Here is a 17,621-nt window from a genome sequence, read left to right as displayed (position 1 = left end):
AATTAAGCTCGGACGTTGCTTTCTAATTCTTTAATAATTTAATTTTATATTTATAAAGAGTTCTTCTTAATCTTTTAGTCACATATATATGATTTTTTTATTTTTTGAGGCAGTCTTACTCTGTTGTCCTGTGTAGAGTACAGGGGTGTCAGCCTAGCTCACAGCAACCTCAAACTATTGGGTTCAACTGATTCTCTTACCTCAGCCTCCAAAGTAGCTGGGACTTAAGGTGCATGCCAGGATGTCTGGCTAATTTTTATATATTTAGTAGAGAAGGGGCCTTTCTCTTGCTCAGGCTGGTCTCAAACACTTGAGTTTAAGCAATTCTCCTGTCTTGGCCTTCCGGATTGCTAGGATTACAGTATGAGCAACTGCACCAGGCCTAGTCATAGATTTTTACAGTTTATCATTATTATGTATATATAAAAATTAATAAAAGCTAAACAAATTAGTCAAGTTATTCTTGACTTTTCTTCATATCCAGTGTCCAATTCTTCAGAATCATTTTTTTCCTTCATATTATCAATGTGCATCCCCCCTCCACATTTTCTCTGTGTTTTAAAGATCATTGGAAAAGTAGCATTTCTTACACTTACTCTCACAGTGCTTTCAGGATTTTCTTCCAAGATGCTGACCCCCATTCCATATATTTTTCTTTTTAAAGTAATTTTAGACTTAATAACAGTTCCAAAAGCATTACAGAGCATTTTCCACACAATTTCAACCAGTGACTCCCAATGATACCATCTTACATAACCATGTATAATTCTCAAAACTAAGAAATTAACACTAATATTGTATTATCAATCAAACTGAAGACTTTATGAAATTATACCAGTTTTTGGTTTTTTTTTTTTTTTTTTTTTTTTTGAGACAGAGTCTCGCTTTGTTGTCCAGGCTAGAGTGAGTGCCGTGGCGTCAGCCTAGCTCACAGCAACCTCAAACTCCTGGGCTCGAGTGATCCTCCTCCCTCAGCCTCCCAAGTAGCTGGGACTACAGGCATGCGCCACCATGCCCAGCTAATTTTTTATATATATATCAGTTGGCCAATTAATTTCTTTCTATTTATAGTAGAGACGGGGTCTCGCTCTTGCTCAGGCTGGTTTTGAACTCCTGACCTTGAGCAATCCGCCCGCCTCGGCCTCCCAAGAGCTAGGATTACAGGCGTGAGCCACAGCGCCCGGCCTGTTTTTTTTTTTTTTTTTAATGCTTGTCTCTCTCCTGTCTCAAGCTCTAATCCAGGAACTCACATAGCACTGAGTTACTATCGTCACGTTAGTCCCCATCTTTTGTTGCAATCCCTCAGTCTTTGTTTTTCATGCCCTTGCCACTTTTGAAGAGTGCAGGCCATATATTTCATATTTGTCTGATCTTTTCTTATGATATATTGAGATTATGAATTATTGGGAAAGATGTGGTATTCATTTTCTATTGCTACTATTAATATAACAAAATACCATGAATTTAATGGTATAAAACAACAAAAATGTATTAGGTCATGGTCCCTGGGTCAGAATCTGAGTTGATTTAGCTGGTTTCTGTGCCTAGGTTACCACGGGTGGAAAACAAGTTGTTGGCAAGGCTGCATTCCTTACTGGAAGTTTTGAAAGTCTATATTCAACTTCATTCCGGTTACTGGCTAAATTCATACCTGGTTTCCCTGCTGTCAGGGTAAATTTCCATTTCTAAGGCCACCTAGGATGCTTAGTTAGTGCCCTTCTTCCTCTATTTTTAAAGTCGGAAATTCTAGTCCTTCTCATGTTTTAAATCTCTCTGAAGAGATACTTAGGAGTTAACATTAAAAATATTAATAGCATTTTAACCATACCAGCTTAAGATAAAAGGTACTGTATACTAACGCTGTACTTTAGTTGGTAAATTTGCTTCTCTCCGGAAGGTGAGTTAGCAATGCTGAAACTATTTTATGTTAACCTAGGGTTGAACAAATAAGTAAATATATAGTAAATAATGAGAATCAGGTTTTTTCATTGTTAAACAGGTAAAAATAAGCAAGGGGGAAGTGACTAGAACAAATCCTGTGATGCTGGATTAGAGTAAAAGGTATGCATATGAACTCATTTATATTAATCTCTATGTGTAGATAGGTATAGACATACATATTAATATGTATATATATATATATATATATATATGGTGATTATACCTATTTTGCAGTTCTATCTACCGAGAAAACCTAGAAGCAGTGACACACAAGTAGCAACAGGAAACACTTAGCACTAGAACTCAGTTTCTAAATATCATTTTCAAGTCTACACATTTTAATAATTTTTGATATTACCACAAGTTAATAATGGAAGGCCTCCAGATAACAACTGTGACTCATTTTTTCCTCAAATGATCACTGAATGATTTGACACTTAAATATCAATTGAATTCAACATTTGCAGTAGTACAATGTATATACATAATTGATGTGAGAACAAAGTATCTATGCCCACATACATATAGGTGCGGTAATGGAAGCTATATCACAACCATTTTCTGTTCAACAATCATAAGACACCATCCATTGAGTGATGTATCTATTTTTCAGGGGTAAAAAATATTAACTAAAAATATGTAACTTAGAATGGATATAATGCTTTAAATATAAATGTTTAGGATATACTAGTCAATTAAGTATGGGTGGATGACAAACTTTTCCTTAGTTCCCTGTACTTGCTGAAAGACTGAAAAATCTTACCTTCTCTTATATTTAAATTAACTGCTTTACCTCACTACACATCAATGACAAAAAACATTAGAAACTAACCTACAACCGGCATAAATGTGTATTCAAAGAAATCCTTTTCCCAACATTTGAGACATTGATAAACACGATAAATAAACATAAGGAAATTAATTTCAAGGAAGATGAAAACATAATTTAATTGGTAATTCACCATGCTGAGATTTTACACATGCACATCACACACACGCATACACATGAACAATGTGTAGACACAATTAAATCAACTTTGATATATATTGAAAGATGTCATTAGAAAGATACAAAATATGCATTTAAGCTTTAAACCTATTTAACCTAGATTACGATTGTGACCATTCATTTAAAATATACCTCCTTAAAATGACTGTTAGTAAGTTTTACCTCCATAAAATTATTTTATTAAAATCTAAATAAATATATTTTAAGTTATGTATTTTGAATTTCAATGTTTTTTTTTTTTTTTTTTTTTTTTTTTTTTCTAAGCCACATTTATTTGCACAGGTAATGGGCAACAGATACTCCAAGTTCATACAAATTTATAAAACAACAAAGTTAATAATCACTTGGTACACTTGTGTGTTATCTTGCTTACATATTAAAGTCTAGATGAACTTCCTTCATTTTGGTAAACTTTCACACAATACTTCCTTAAACAAAATTCTTGAAAACATATATGGCATGGTTTAGTTAGAGCCAACACAAAAGTTAAGACAAGACCACAAACTCAAAAACCAAGTTTAGAAGATACTTTTCTACCTCCCTCCCCTAGATTTTCTTTAACAGATGTATATGCTGTATCACACAAGTAACCATGAAGACAAAAGAATGATGCTCCCATAATCAGGAAGAAAATACCAACCAGATCATACTGTTAAAGTTATCTACCAAATATATGGTTTAAATATGAGAAACACGGAAAATGCTTAGGTTAAAATAACAAAGATTAGTAAATGATTTTAAAGAGAACTGTTCCCCCAAGCTGCAAAGCTCTGACTGACAACTCAAAATAATTGTCTAAGTCAAATTAAAGTGAGGAAACCTTCAAAAACATTCTAATCATGTTCGGTTTCTAGTGATAAAAGCTGAAAATATCAAGAGAATATTTATTATACAAGCGTCAACAAGGACATCCCAAAAATGAAAGAAATGCACATTTATTTCTACAAAAGCAATGTATGATACAGAATTAGAAGGGAACAGACTTAAAGATTTGCCTATTAAAATATACAGATTCTTACTGAAGAGTATAGGATATTTAAAAAAGATGACAAGGGATGTTAATCTTTTTTTATTATTATTATTTTTACATATTTTGGAACCTCACATAATTTTGATAAATAACTCTTACAAAATTATGCAAAAAGTACAAGAATGTCTGGTAAACAAACAGTCTGTATTTTCCAAAAGATTTTTTACAACATGCAATTCTTAAGGCAGCATCCTCCTTACAAGGAAAAGTAATCCTTTTACTCATCAAGAAATCTTCTGCTGCAAAGAATAGGCTAAGAAAGCCTGGCTTCTTCCATTAACGCCTTTTGTCTTTCCTGTCTGATTTTCGGTCTCTTTCACTTCTTGAAGATCTTTTGCCTGATCGACTACTCTCTGATATAGACCTCTTTCTGTCGGACCGAGAATTCTTATCCTTTGATCCTTTTGTATCTCTACTACTACCACCTTTTGAAGATTTGTGACTTCTTTCTAGTCCTGAAGTATCCCTTCTCTTCCGATCCACGCTCCTTCTGTGCTTTCTATCTCTATTATGTCCCCGGCCCCTGCTCCGACTTCTACTCTCACTACTACTACTAGTGCTGCTGCTACTGTCTCTGCTGCTGCTGCCACTTGTACTGGAACTACTACTGGAAGTACTTCGACTGCTACTACTGCCACTACTGGAACTGCTTCCACTGCTACTACTGGTAGAACTGCTACTAGAACTACTACTACTACTGCTTCGACTTCTACTCTTGCTTGTTTTATTTCTAGCTCGACCTCTACTTCTGCTCCTAGTTTTGGTTTTGCTCTTGCTCTCTGCATGTACTGTCAAGACCGACTCTACTGACACCTCAGTGAGTTTTACAGATTCTACAGGAAACTCCTTCCTCTCAGGTAGTAAATGCCCTTGCTCCTGAATCACCTGGGGTGGTGGCTGTAAAACAGCTAATGGCAAAGTCTCAGGCTGAGAGGGAAGCTGGGATTGGAGTACTGGCTGGGACTGGGACTGAGATGGAGGATGGGACTGAGATTGAGATTGGGGCTGGGGCTGAGACTGAGACTGAGGCTGAGGCTGAGGTTGAGGCTGAAGTTGAGGTTGTGGCAAGAGCTGAGGCTGAGCCACAGGCTCAGGTTGGGGCTCAGATTCTTTTTCTTCTTTTTCCTCAGACTCCTTTTCCATGTCTAGAGCACTAACATTGTCTTTCCCAGGAGACAGAGATTTACATTCTTTATCTGGCTCAATTTCAAATTCCATCTCTGGCTCCAATTCTTTGCTAGTTTCATTTTCTGAAGGTTCTATACTTTCAACTTGATTAGTTTCCATCGTCTCCTGTTCAACAATTACGTTTTGGACATTCTCAACCATCTCTAATACATCCATAACTTCTTCAGGCTGACTATCCTGGTGCTTCTCACTTTCCCTGACCTCAGTTTCCTCCTCCATCTTAACCTCCATTTCCTGTTTTTGTTCCTCCTCCTCCTGTTCTTTCTCTGCATCACTATGAACAATACCTACTTCCTTTTCCTCTTCCTCTCCTGCTTCCTCTATTTCTACATCATTGTGCTGATTACCTGTCTCCTCCAACTCTTCCTCTCGCTGAGCCACCTTACCCTCTTCTTGCTCCGCCTTCTGTTCTTCATTACGCACCACCTGATGCTCTTTTTCCTTCATTGATTGTCTTCTAGGCCTAGCCTCCATTTTATTTATTTGTTCTGCAAATTCGAGGCGTCTACCTTCAAATAAAGCATTCATTTTTCTCTGTGACTCTTCTATTAGTTTTTGGGTAGCAGGACACATCCTTCCAGGAATATAGAACAAATGGGGCTTAGTCTTAGTTCTTATATATTTAATTATCTTGGCATTATGCTCATTCCATTCTTCTTGCAGCTGTGCAAGCTCAACTTTCTGTTCTAAAAGCCGCAGTTCTGTCTGTTTAGCACGCCTCTCTTCAAACAGCTCTCTCCTCTCATTTTCAACCTGCTTTCTCTCTTCTTCTGCCTGAACTTCAAGTTTTTGCTCAATTTCCTGGCGCCTCTTTTGCCTTTCATTAGCGACAGTGGATTCTTGTTTAAATTTTTGAAGAGTACCCATCAACAAGCCAAATATTCGCCGGTTCCTTTGCTTTCCCTTTTCATCCATATTTTGATCCTGGATAAGGTCTCTACGTGTGCGTTCTTTGGAGGTAGCTACAACTGAAGACTGCAACGCTGGCTTTTTAACATCATCATCCTCTGGGTCGCTTTCTTGGCGTGATTCTCTTCTTGTCCGACGCTCCCCGCCCAGCCTACTGACTGCCCCTTCAAGGTCTCTCTGTTTGGCTGGGGGTCCTCCTCCACTATCTGAGAATCCACGCCTCAGCAATAAACTACCACGTCCTCTACCTCCTCCAGGACCAGAAAGGGCCAGCAATCTGGCTTGGATGGGCCTCACGTCATTCGGATCTCGCCCGGTGAGCTTGCGAATATTCTCATCCACGTTCTTTAGGCTCTCTTTGGCCTTTTCTAGCTGCTCCTGCAAAGTTCTCACTGCGACCGCCATCTTCTCCGTGAGGCAGGCTTCGAGACTGCTCTACAGGCCGCGGCGGACTGCCTAATTTCAATGTTTTTAACTTTCAACATGGGCTCCCTTTTTTGGGTCCAATTTGTTGATTTTAGTTCATAATGTTCTCATATTGGACAGGGAGTTAATAGCAGTTTGTGCCATATTTCCTCCACAAGTAAATCAAAAGAATTATTCAGAATGGCAATTCATAACCTTATACAAAAATCACACAATAATTTCAACTAGAATTAAACCTCACCTCATACAGTTCCTTTCCATTATCAACAAGTGACTACTGAATTAACAAACGATTACTTGGCAGTTATTTTGATTCTAGAGAAAATGTCCTTTTGAAAACATTTTAATAATCAGAATTAATGCAAAAAAATGTTGGCTTCCGCTTATTATGTGATTTTGATTTTTCACAATTATTGATCTACTTGTACTACTGTTCCTCTTTCATGTCTAAATTACTTGCTTGAAATCATTTGAAATGCCACTAGGGTTGTCCTAGAAGAAGACAGTTTTGCTAGAAGGTATTTCTCAATCAAATGGTTTGTCTCTGAGTAGCAAATAAGACTTAGGAGTATTGGTAACTGATGAAACATTACTAGCATCTTTATAAGTGTGCAAAATATATTAAAAAATCATGTATTAATAGATCAAAAAGAAAAAACTAGACAATTCTTATCCATACAACAGCAGTGGAACACAAAGAAAGAACATGTACTTTGATATCAGAGCCCCTGCTTATATTTTCACATTTCGCTTTCAAGCCATATGGCCTTCATCATATTATTTAACTTATTTCTTCCTTAGCTTGCTGATCTATGAAATAAGAATAATAGTGATACACCATAGTATTGGTGTGATCATTTTAAATTCAGGTAAATAGGGTTTCAGATATAATAGGTGTCAAATAAATAGTACTTTATTCATTCAAATGCTCCAAAATCCATAAAGTTAGAAAGGTTTTCTTTCTTCATTTGTCTATTATGTATTCCAATAAAAGATCAAAATAATATTAACTTATTCATAGACTACTTATATACATACTATATATGTTTCATCTAATTCTATATTATTCTAGTGTTTAACTTTTCATGCATAATCTATAGTCCCAGTGAATAGAGCAGTTCTCAAAGGATAGGGACATTCTTATACACCTTTTAATGTACATAGATTTCCCATATCCCTAAGAATGTTAAATTTTTGCCCTCCACAGCACCATAGTTTTTCCTATAAAAGTCCTAAAGAGCCTGGACATCCATACGCAAAAAAAAAATGAATATCTATATACAGACATTACACCCTTCACAAAAATTAATTCAAATGGATCACAAGACCTAAATGTAAAATGCAAAAATATAAAACTCCTAGAAAGTAACATAGGAGAAAATTTCGATGGCTTTGAGTTTGGCATTGAATTTTTAGATACAACGCATTAGGCATAACCTATGAAATAAAGAATATATATGCTGGACTTCATTAAAATTAGAAATGTCTACCCTGCAAAAAAAACACTATCAAGAAAATAAAAAGACAAGCCACAGATTTTGAGAAAATATTTGTAAAAGGCTTATTTAATAACAGATTATCCAAAATATACAAAGAACCCTTAAAACTCAACAATGAGAAAATGACCCGATTTTTAAAATGAGCCAAAGATCTTAACAGTCACCTCACTAATGAAGAAATACAGGTGACAAATAAGCATATGAAACGACATTCCACATCATGTCCTCAGGCAATTGCACATTAAAACAATGAGGCACCACTACACGCCTATTAGAATGGACAAAATCTGAAACAATGTCAACAAATGCTGCAAAAATGTGAAGGAACAAGAACTTTCCTTCCTTGCTGGTGGGAATGCAAATGGTTCAGCCACTTTAGAAGACAATTTGGTGGCTTCTTTCAAACTAACTATACTCTTACCATATGATACAACAATTGTACTCCTTGGTATCAACCCAAAGAACTGAAAACTTATGTCAGTACAAAACTCTGCACATGGGTCTTTATAGAAGTTTTACTCACAACTGCCAAAACCTGGAAGCAGCCAAGATGTCCTTCAGTAAATGGATGAATAAATAAACTGTGGTACATCCAGATACTGGAATATTAATCAGATATAAAAAGAAATGAGCTATCAAGCCATAGGCAACATGGAAGAATCTTAAATTTATATTACTACATTACCATTCATATTACTATAAAAGCCAACCTAAAAACACTACATTCAACATGATTCCAGCCATATCACATGCTGGAAAAAGCAAAACTATGGCAAGGGTAAAAGGATCATTTATAGCAGGCTTGAGGGGGCAGGAGGGATGAATCAGCAGAGCACAGATAACTTTCTGGGCAGTGAAACTACTCTGTATGATATCATAATATGTCATTATAAATATGTCAAAACCTAGAGACTGTTCAACACCAAGAGTGAACCCTAATATATACTACCTACTTTGGGTGATAACAATGAGTCTATGTAGGTTCAAAAATTGTAATAAGTGCACAACTCTGACAGAAGATATTAATAATCAGGGAGGCTATCCATGTGTAGGAACAGGAGGGATACGGGAAATCTCTGTACTTTCCTCTTAATTTTTCTGTGAACCTAAAACTTCTCTAAAAGTCTTCAAAAATGTCCTAAAGAGTTTAAAAATTAAAGCTAACCAAAAACAAAACAACAAAAAAAACACTTGATATGTTGCAACTGGAAGAGATGTCAAAGACTAATATGCAAAATTTCCATAACATTATTTATTTTTTTTATTTTTGCAATCAGGTGGCTGATTTTGGCTTAGACAATGTAGGAAAAGACTTTCCCTTCCAAACCAGGTTATGATGGCTTTGCTCCACCGCTAGCATCAAGCTCTTTCAGGAGATACAAAGCAGAAATAGTCACAACAGGTATGTAGGTATAGAGAGCCTTCAGATATCAGAAACAGGTATGTGGTAATCAGAATAACCAACTAGTGACAAGGGTAGAGTGTATTTGAAGTAAATTTTATGTAAAGTCCTAACTGTAGACAATTTCCTACTTAGAAGCCAATATTTCTTTGTAATTAAAAATGAGCACCAGGGCACATAGAAGCAATTATTTTAGTGCCAAATGAAGACAGAAGAGCTCAGTGAACAAAGCAGAACTTTGACAATGGATGAAAAAGGAAAAATAAACTAAAATAAGCCCCTTAACTACACCTGGAAAATAATTTCACCCATCTTTACTGAGACTAATAATTAAAACAACATTTGTAGTTTCTTTTATTCTAAATAATAATTGTGAATTGTTTTATATTTTTCTGAGTTCAGTTATTTTCAAATTCATTGTTTTACGTACAGAGTTTGAGATTAAGTTTTACTTAATGCAAATTTTAAATCTGCTACCTGGATTTTGCAAACTGGAGCCCAAATGATACTTAGAGTAAGGATCTAGGATTTTGGGAATGAATAGATCATACATTCAGTCATAAAAATTATTTCCTTTTTTGTTTTATACCATTCCATGCCATTTACATTTCTGACCATGTGCATTCTTGTTTTTATGAAAAGTCAACAGAGATTATTCCATCAGTGCAATTATGGATCATTTTTCTACACACTTGTCTTTAAAACCTATTAAGTGATATTTTGTAAATGAAATACTGGCCCTTACAAATGATATTTAGAAATGAAAAAAAATTTAGTAGTATACACATTTATATCACTACCTAAATACATATGTTAATACATGAAAGAAACTAATGTAATTTGTTTCAAAACAGACACCCATTTTAATCCTGCTTATTCAAAATGTTTTCAACTGTTGAAAAGACAAAGGTCATTCAAGAAACAGGTCAAGTAAAAATCAGTTTTTGTCAGCAGAAAGTCAGTTTGGTGAACTGTCAGCAAATCCGTAACAGCCACAGGAAAAAATTACTTCAGTTATGTATGTGAAAAAGACTAAGCTGCTAAACTTCAGAGCCAGGAGCAAAAGATACAAGACTCACACTAGAAGAAAAACACCTATTTTGCAATGCAGCAAAATGATGCCAAAACCTTTTTGCTTTAGAAATGCTCCTGAGAACTGAGAAGTTACACAGCCAACAAATTCTCACATTTTAGTCTCCAATTTCATTTGACACAAATCACTGAACATTAGAGCTGGAAGGACCTTAGAGAGTATGTCATCCAACCTCCTCATTTTATATAAAAAGAGCATCAGATTTGTAGTCAAAACACCTGAGTTAATTTCCTAATCAGTATTTAATGGTTGAATTTCCTTAAGCAGATTTTAACTCTGAGCCTCATTTGCACGTTTATAAAATAGTGATAATGATATCTGCCATGCAGGATTTTATTAGTAATAATTGTAATATTTCCCATTGTCACTATAATAAATAACCACAGATTTGGTGAACTCAAACAATATAAATTCACTATCTTATAATTTTGGAGGTCAGAAGTCTAAAACAGGTTACACTGGACTAAAATCAAGGTGTTGTACAGGCCTTAGTTCCTCCTAGAGGATCTAGGAGAAAATCCGTTTCCTCGCCATTGTAAGGGAAAATACATTTGCAGAGGCAACAGGTGTTTTAGGCAAAACTAGCAAGACAGCCACAGCATTTTTTTCTGGCCCACCCCCCACCTAGCTGGCCCTCTGGGGAGGCAGGAGGCAGCATGCTTATGTAACCAAGCTGTTATCTCCTATGCGAACCCATGTGATAGAGCGTTCCCATGGCATGCTGCTACTATTGTTCAGAGCCACATATAAGCCCTCGCCATGTTCTGGGTCACACTTTTCGCCGCTGTCTCCCCTCCACACATACGCACACACAATAAAGAGCAAGTCTTACCTGGCAGCTGCCACTAGCCTTTTCCTCCAATTTCCGAAGCCTGCGCCAGAGCTTGTGCTAGCCACAGAGCTTCCTCCTCACAGCCATTAGCAGCTTTCAGAAGCTTCTTGGATTTCTGGGCTTCTGGCACCAGTCTTTGTGGATTGATATTGACTCACCTGCCTCCCTCTCTCCCTTATAAAAGGCCCTTGTGATTGCATTGAGCCCACCTGGATATTCTTATCCCAAGATTCTTATCTCACTGATTGGAAAGCTTAATTCCATCAGCAACCTTAATTTCCCTTTTCTATTTTATAAGACATATTCACTGTTTCTGGGGATTAGGACATGGGCATCTGGGGTGGGATGGGCATTATTCTGTCAACCATAACAATTACTCAAATTATATTATATGAGTGCACTTTATAGATCACAAAGTGTTTTATGTATGTAAATAATTTGTTAAGAGAAATGAGGAAATAATGGTCAGAATTTCATAGTTGATTGTCAGCAGAGCTCATCTCAGCCTCAAGTCTCCCTAACTACCTGATGAGAACATTAAATATCTCATCATGAATACTCTGAGGGGAAGCACATATAAGGAAGTCCATAATCTTAGCTTGGACGCAGTAATAAACATGCTGAAGTCCTAACTTAACTGCTTGTTTCAAGATGAACTTTTGACATCAAACTGCCTCCATATGACTTGTAGTTTCACAATTCTTTAATTCTGAGATTTTTTTAGCTAGTTTCCTAATCTTTCCGAGTCTCATTTTCCACATAGATGAAATAAGAATAACAATATAACTTCCATGGTTTATTGAAAAATTAAATGAGAAAATTCACATAAAGTGCTTAGCAAACTGTCTGCCACACAGTGAATGCACAAGAGATGTTAATTGCCTTTTATGCCCTAGATGAATACATTCACCTGCCAGTAACAAAATACCTATGCTAGGCACCATGGCTCTCTGGGGTGTAAAAATTCACATTGGACTCATACAATGGCCTTAAGAAATTTATAGTCCAAGAGTGAAATAAGTTAAATATATTTGTTTAGCTAACTAAAGTATTTTCATATGCAACATGGCCTCCTTTGTACTCTCTTCTAACCCTTCAGTCTACAAAGCAATAAAAGCAACCAAGACCCAAGGAAAATCTATGAAAACTAATTGATGAACATAAAAACACCCAAATGCTTCTGACTGACATAGAGTGAAAATTATATTACCAAATCAAGGGAAACTTCAACTGCTAAAATGCAAATCTATAGGAACTACATAAGATCATATTTTAAAATATAAAATGTATATTTTATATCCAGGGTATAAACTGGATAATGCGTTCTATACTGAAACTCTCCAGGAAAAATCTTGTAGACAATTCTCAAGAGCAAGAGAACACAGGATCCTAAAGTGAGTCAGTGACCTACTGAGCAAGCTAAGAATGTGGCATTTTATACAGTTAAATGGACATGATTCCTGAAAGTAAAGTCAAAGAACTTGAACAGCAACGCCAGACAACCACTGAATGACTTACACTATTCTGTAAGTAGTGAAAGGGGGTTATCCAGTTCTCACCATGGTGTGTGAATAAGTCAAGATACATACCATGTTTTTTGATGGAAAGTTTCAATATTTTATTAGTTATCATTTCCCAAGTTCGACTTAATGACAAACAGAATAAGAAGTTCAAACGATCTTAGCAAGCTGATTCTTAAACTAGAGGAAAATTTCCTTGAATATACAAAATTATTGTCTAAAAAATATACAATTAGGAGATTGACCTGCAAAATATGCTATAAAATACATTAATTAAAACATTATGGTATTGGTACAGGATTAATATACAAATTAATAATTTTAACGGAATTTGGAAACAGTATTATAATATATAGCTGATATGCACTGGTATGTCTCTACAGTGTTTAGAATATTATAAAATTTATATACAGTTTGGTAAATACCTGCTGTTCAGTTTATCAAAGTGTCTCCTTCCTGTCCAAGCCCTTCTTAAGGACCCCAAAGGAACTCCTCACAGTCCAGGATCTAGTAGCAGTAGACATAATACCTGTTAAAGCAGAGGCTTCTGGAATCTTCTTCAGCACAAAGGTCAGTATCAATTCTGAGTGGTCAGTGCATGTACCAATCTGGTTGTCAAATATTTTGAATATTACCTTAATGTATTTATATGCATTTATACCTGCACTTGTGCATTTTAAAGAATTTGTCCACATAGGCCATAAAAGGCTATTATTGAGTTATAAAAGCTCTTCATATATTCTGTTTAAACATTCTTTGTGAGATATATGCATTGCAAAAATCTTCTCCCATTACATGGTTTGTCTTTATTTCCTTAATGACATCTTTTAAAAAAGAGAGTTTCCTATTTTGATATATTTTAATGTATCATTTTCTTTTCTTTTATAATTTATACTTTTTTTTTGTTCTCATTCAGTTAATTTCTGCATACCCTTAAGCCTCAATTATTTTCTCCTACTACTTTTTCCTGAAAAATGTTATGGCTTTAGCTCTGACACTTAAGACTACGGTCCATTTTACATTGATTTTTATTATAAAATTTTTGGTAGTTTTTCCATGATTTCTTTTGAGTTTCCCAGATATGTAGTATGTCATCCACATGTAGAAAAGGAGATACCATTCTGAGTGCTTCTAGTAGTCAAAGATTTGAATTGTTGCAGCTATTGTAATTGGTTCGCTCAATACACATTCTAATCCCTTTCTCTTTTTCTTACCTACACCAATAGCTGGAAGACAAAAATACTAGGTTTACCTGTGCTGCTAACTTGGGCAGTATGACAGCATTTTCTGATAAGCCATAAGTAGAAGTACATGAGTGTCGAATCATCTCTTTCTTTCCTTCTTAACTGCCTGGAATATGTGTTACATCTGTAGTAGAGCTGCTGTCACTAAGGATGACAGAGCTTAAAGACAGAAAGCACTTGGTTCCTTCATGGAAGTAGTGGATTGTTATACTGGCCCTAAAATATCCACTTTCAGACTACTCTCATGCAAGAAAATTAAATGTCATACTTATTTAAGACCTTAAAATAGAGGTTTCTGCAACCTACAGAAGAATTCTACCCTAATTGATGTAAAGAGCAGGGAAAACTTCTATGTCTACTCTAACCCTTTTTCCAGATGCCTTTATGGATTCCTTCACATGTGGTTAAAGTATGGCTACCTTTCTTCTTTTGCATTTCATAACTCTCAAACAGCATTAATTTCGGTTAGCTTTGTGCTTCACTTAACTGCATGGTTCCTCACAAATCCATGTGCCTGTGGAGGACAAAAATAGAGTTTCTTCACAATATTGGCATTCCCCTTGATGCTTAGGACAGTATTTTTTCTTTTAGTAGATACATAAATATATATTTAATTGAATTGAAGAATAAAAAAGAAAACCACAATGAGAATAGATATAAAAAAGGATACTTTAGAAAAATAAGTTTTTTCCTTAATCATAAAATATCTACTTTGTTTGAAGTAATTAATAAGAAGACAAAAAAATTAAAGTCTTTGCACCATATTATTTACTTTTTATTTTATCTCAGAAATGCAATAATGATTTAACACTTTGTGTATTACTAAACAATTAGTAGCTTTCGGCTTGGCTTAAGGCATTAGTGCTTTCTAACCTATATTAATTCTCAGGTAATGTCATATGTCTCAATCGTAATTGTATAATTAAAGTAGAACTTTTTTAGAACAAAAGTGGTGGAAATACCAATATCCTTTAGAGCTCAAAATATTTTCTACTTTTTAACAGGGAAAATACTGAATTAGGGTAGTAAGACTGAAGAGGTAAATCTAACTTTGTAATTTATAGCTTAATTTAATGCAGGAGACATTAAGGAGGCAACAAAATGAATGTAACTTTTTACATTAACCTCCCTTTCATTTATTAATAGTTTTCTATATAAAATGTAGGTCATGGAGAATTTTGCAACCATTTGGGCCAGAGTCAAGTGACTCTCTCAGCAACATTCATTAACTTTTTATATCATCACCATCATTTATTTAAAAACTGTTACCATAATTCAGCAGGAAAGTTAATTGGATTCTTGCTCTTCGATTTCTACATATTTTCAGTTGGTTATCAGGGCTAGAGTGGAAAATTGAGAGGTGACTCTTAAGAGTCTATAAATGATGTGAATATTTTCTGTTACCTTCCCTTCACTCATCTAAGCTTAGACTGACATGATTATTTTTGTCTCCAGGTTAAAAAGGACCCAACATTTGCAGCTTCATCCCCGATAATGCCTCCTTCACAGATGCATGTGGTTTGAATCCTCTGTTATCTATTGAATAGAAGTAAAGGAAATATTCCCTTAGACACAGTGAGAAAGAAATGACTCTCAAAAAATAGCAGAGAACTATGGTGTATTATATACTTTATCCCTTCAATGAATGATGTCAATTTTAAGTTAACTAACCCTGCACCTTGGTAGATACAGGTGTGATTTAGTTAGAGCATTCTGTGGAGGCAATATAGTTTAGATTTTTTAAAAATATAATTTTAAAAATGAGGAAATTATACACAGAAATTATTTTTGTCTGAAATTATTTTAAATCTCTGAAATTATTATGGTCAGACATTAAACTGGAAACTACATATTTTGTAAAACTACATTGACACAAAGATATTGAATGTCCATGAAAATAAAATGTTTAAATTTCACCATTCTGATTCTCATTCTAATTACCTTTAGCAATCAAAGAGTAACTAAAGGGAACTACTGAGAACTACAAAATTTGACAATTTTATAATACCTTAAAGGTGTTTATGGACTCTGGCTACATATTTTTTACATTACAGATATTGGATAACAAAGGATACATTCCAGTTTATGAAAGCCAAATTGGAACACGGGGTGCAGACAGCCTTTGTGCAATGTCCCAGCTTTCTACTTATAGTTGGATCTTGGGCCTCTGGCCTTTCATGACCTACAGGACCCATTCTTGAGCATTCTTCATAGGGTCCAGGCTAATGTGGGCCACATAATTCCTTACCACCAGAAACCTATAACTTTAATGTGCAGATTAAATCTCTAATTAATGAATTAAAGTTTTTTTAATATCTGAAAATATTAACACAACATATCACAATAAACTATATCTCTGTAGTTCTTTACAAAAACACATTTAACATGTGCTATTTAATGAGACAGAAAAATGTGAAGATCTCACATTGAACTAATAGAGGCTCAGGGACTTTAAAAGAAGCACCAAAAACCAAACACTAAATAAAGGTTGGAAGGGAAACTCAAAAAGAGTATGTAACTCCAGGTTCAATGTAGTTCTTGGTGACCATTCTATTTCTTGAACTTTTATGAAATGGTGATGTTGTACAATATGAGAAAGAGAAAATAATATATCACTAAAGAAAAAGAGAAAAACTGATCAATACAAGGGTTGGGTACAGTAGAATCATGTCTGCCTCCTTTTAAAACCCTCCTGAAGTCATCACCATGTTATACTCAGTCTTTCCCTAGAATGTGGAAGACAAAGGAGACTTGTCTAATTATGTCACTCATGTCTCTTCTCTGACAGGAACCTATAAAAGCCAAGATTAATATTTATCCAAACCCTTACAAATTTTCTTACTATGTTAATACGATGCTTTGTGCCATCAAGATTACCTAAGACCAAACTTATGGGGCTGTATTAGTCAGGATTCTCCAGAGAAGAGAAACCAACAGGATGTGATATGTATGTGTTGCACACACGTGTCTATATATATAGCAAACGTGTGTTTGTGTGTGTGTGTGTGTGTGTGCATGCATTTACGATAAAGAATTGGCACATGTGATTTTGAAAGTTGAGAAGTCCTGGCGGGGCGCAGTGACTCACGCTTGTAATCCTAGCACTCTGGGAGGCTGAGGAGGGCGGATTGCTCAAGGTCAGGAGTTCAAAACCAGCCTGAGCAAGAGTGAGACCCTGTCTCTACTATAAATAGAAAGAAATTAATTGGCCAACTAATATATATATAGAAAAAGTAAGCCGGGCATGGTGGTGCATGCCTGTAGTCCCAGCTACTTGGGAGGCTGAGGCAAAAGGATTGCTTGAGCCCAGGAGTTTGAGGTTGCTGGGAGGTAGGCTGATGCCATGGCACTCACTCTAGCCTGGGCAACAAAGTGAGACTCTGTCTCAAAAACAACAACAACAACAACAAAAGAAAGTTGAGAAGTCCCAACATCTGCAGTTGGTAAGCTAGAGACCCTGGAAAGTGGTGTAGTTCCAGTCCAAGTCTGAAAGCCTGAAAACCAAGAGAGCTGATTGTGTAAGCTTCA

The 17,621-nt window shown here is 35.5% G+C and overlaps 1 pseudogene; it reads right to left on the bottom strand.

Moving 5' to 3' along the window:
• Positions 1–4,105: 4,105 nt before the first annotated feature.
• On the bottom strand, positions 4,106–6,528 carry LOC142871474 (pinin pseudogene; annotated as a pseudogene).
• Between the last annotated feature and the right edge of the window lie 11,093 nt (positions 6,529–17,621).

This window comes from Microcebus murinus, chromosome 6 (assembly GCF_040939455.1).
Source record: "Microcebus murinus isolate Inina chromosome 6, M.murinus_Inina_mat1.0, whole genome shotgun sequence".
Taxonomy (NCBI): Eukaryota; Metazoa; Chordata; class Mammalia; order Primates; family Cheirogaleidae; genus Microcebus; species Microcebus murinus.
The sequence above is the reverse complement of the archived record's forward strand: the minus strand, read 5'-3'. Positions and strand labels throughout refer to the sequence as shown.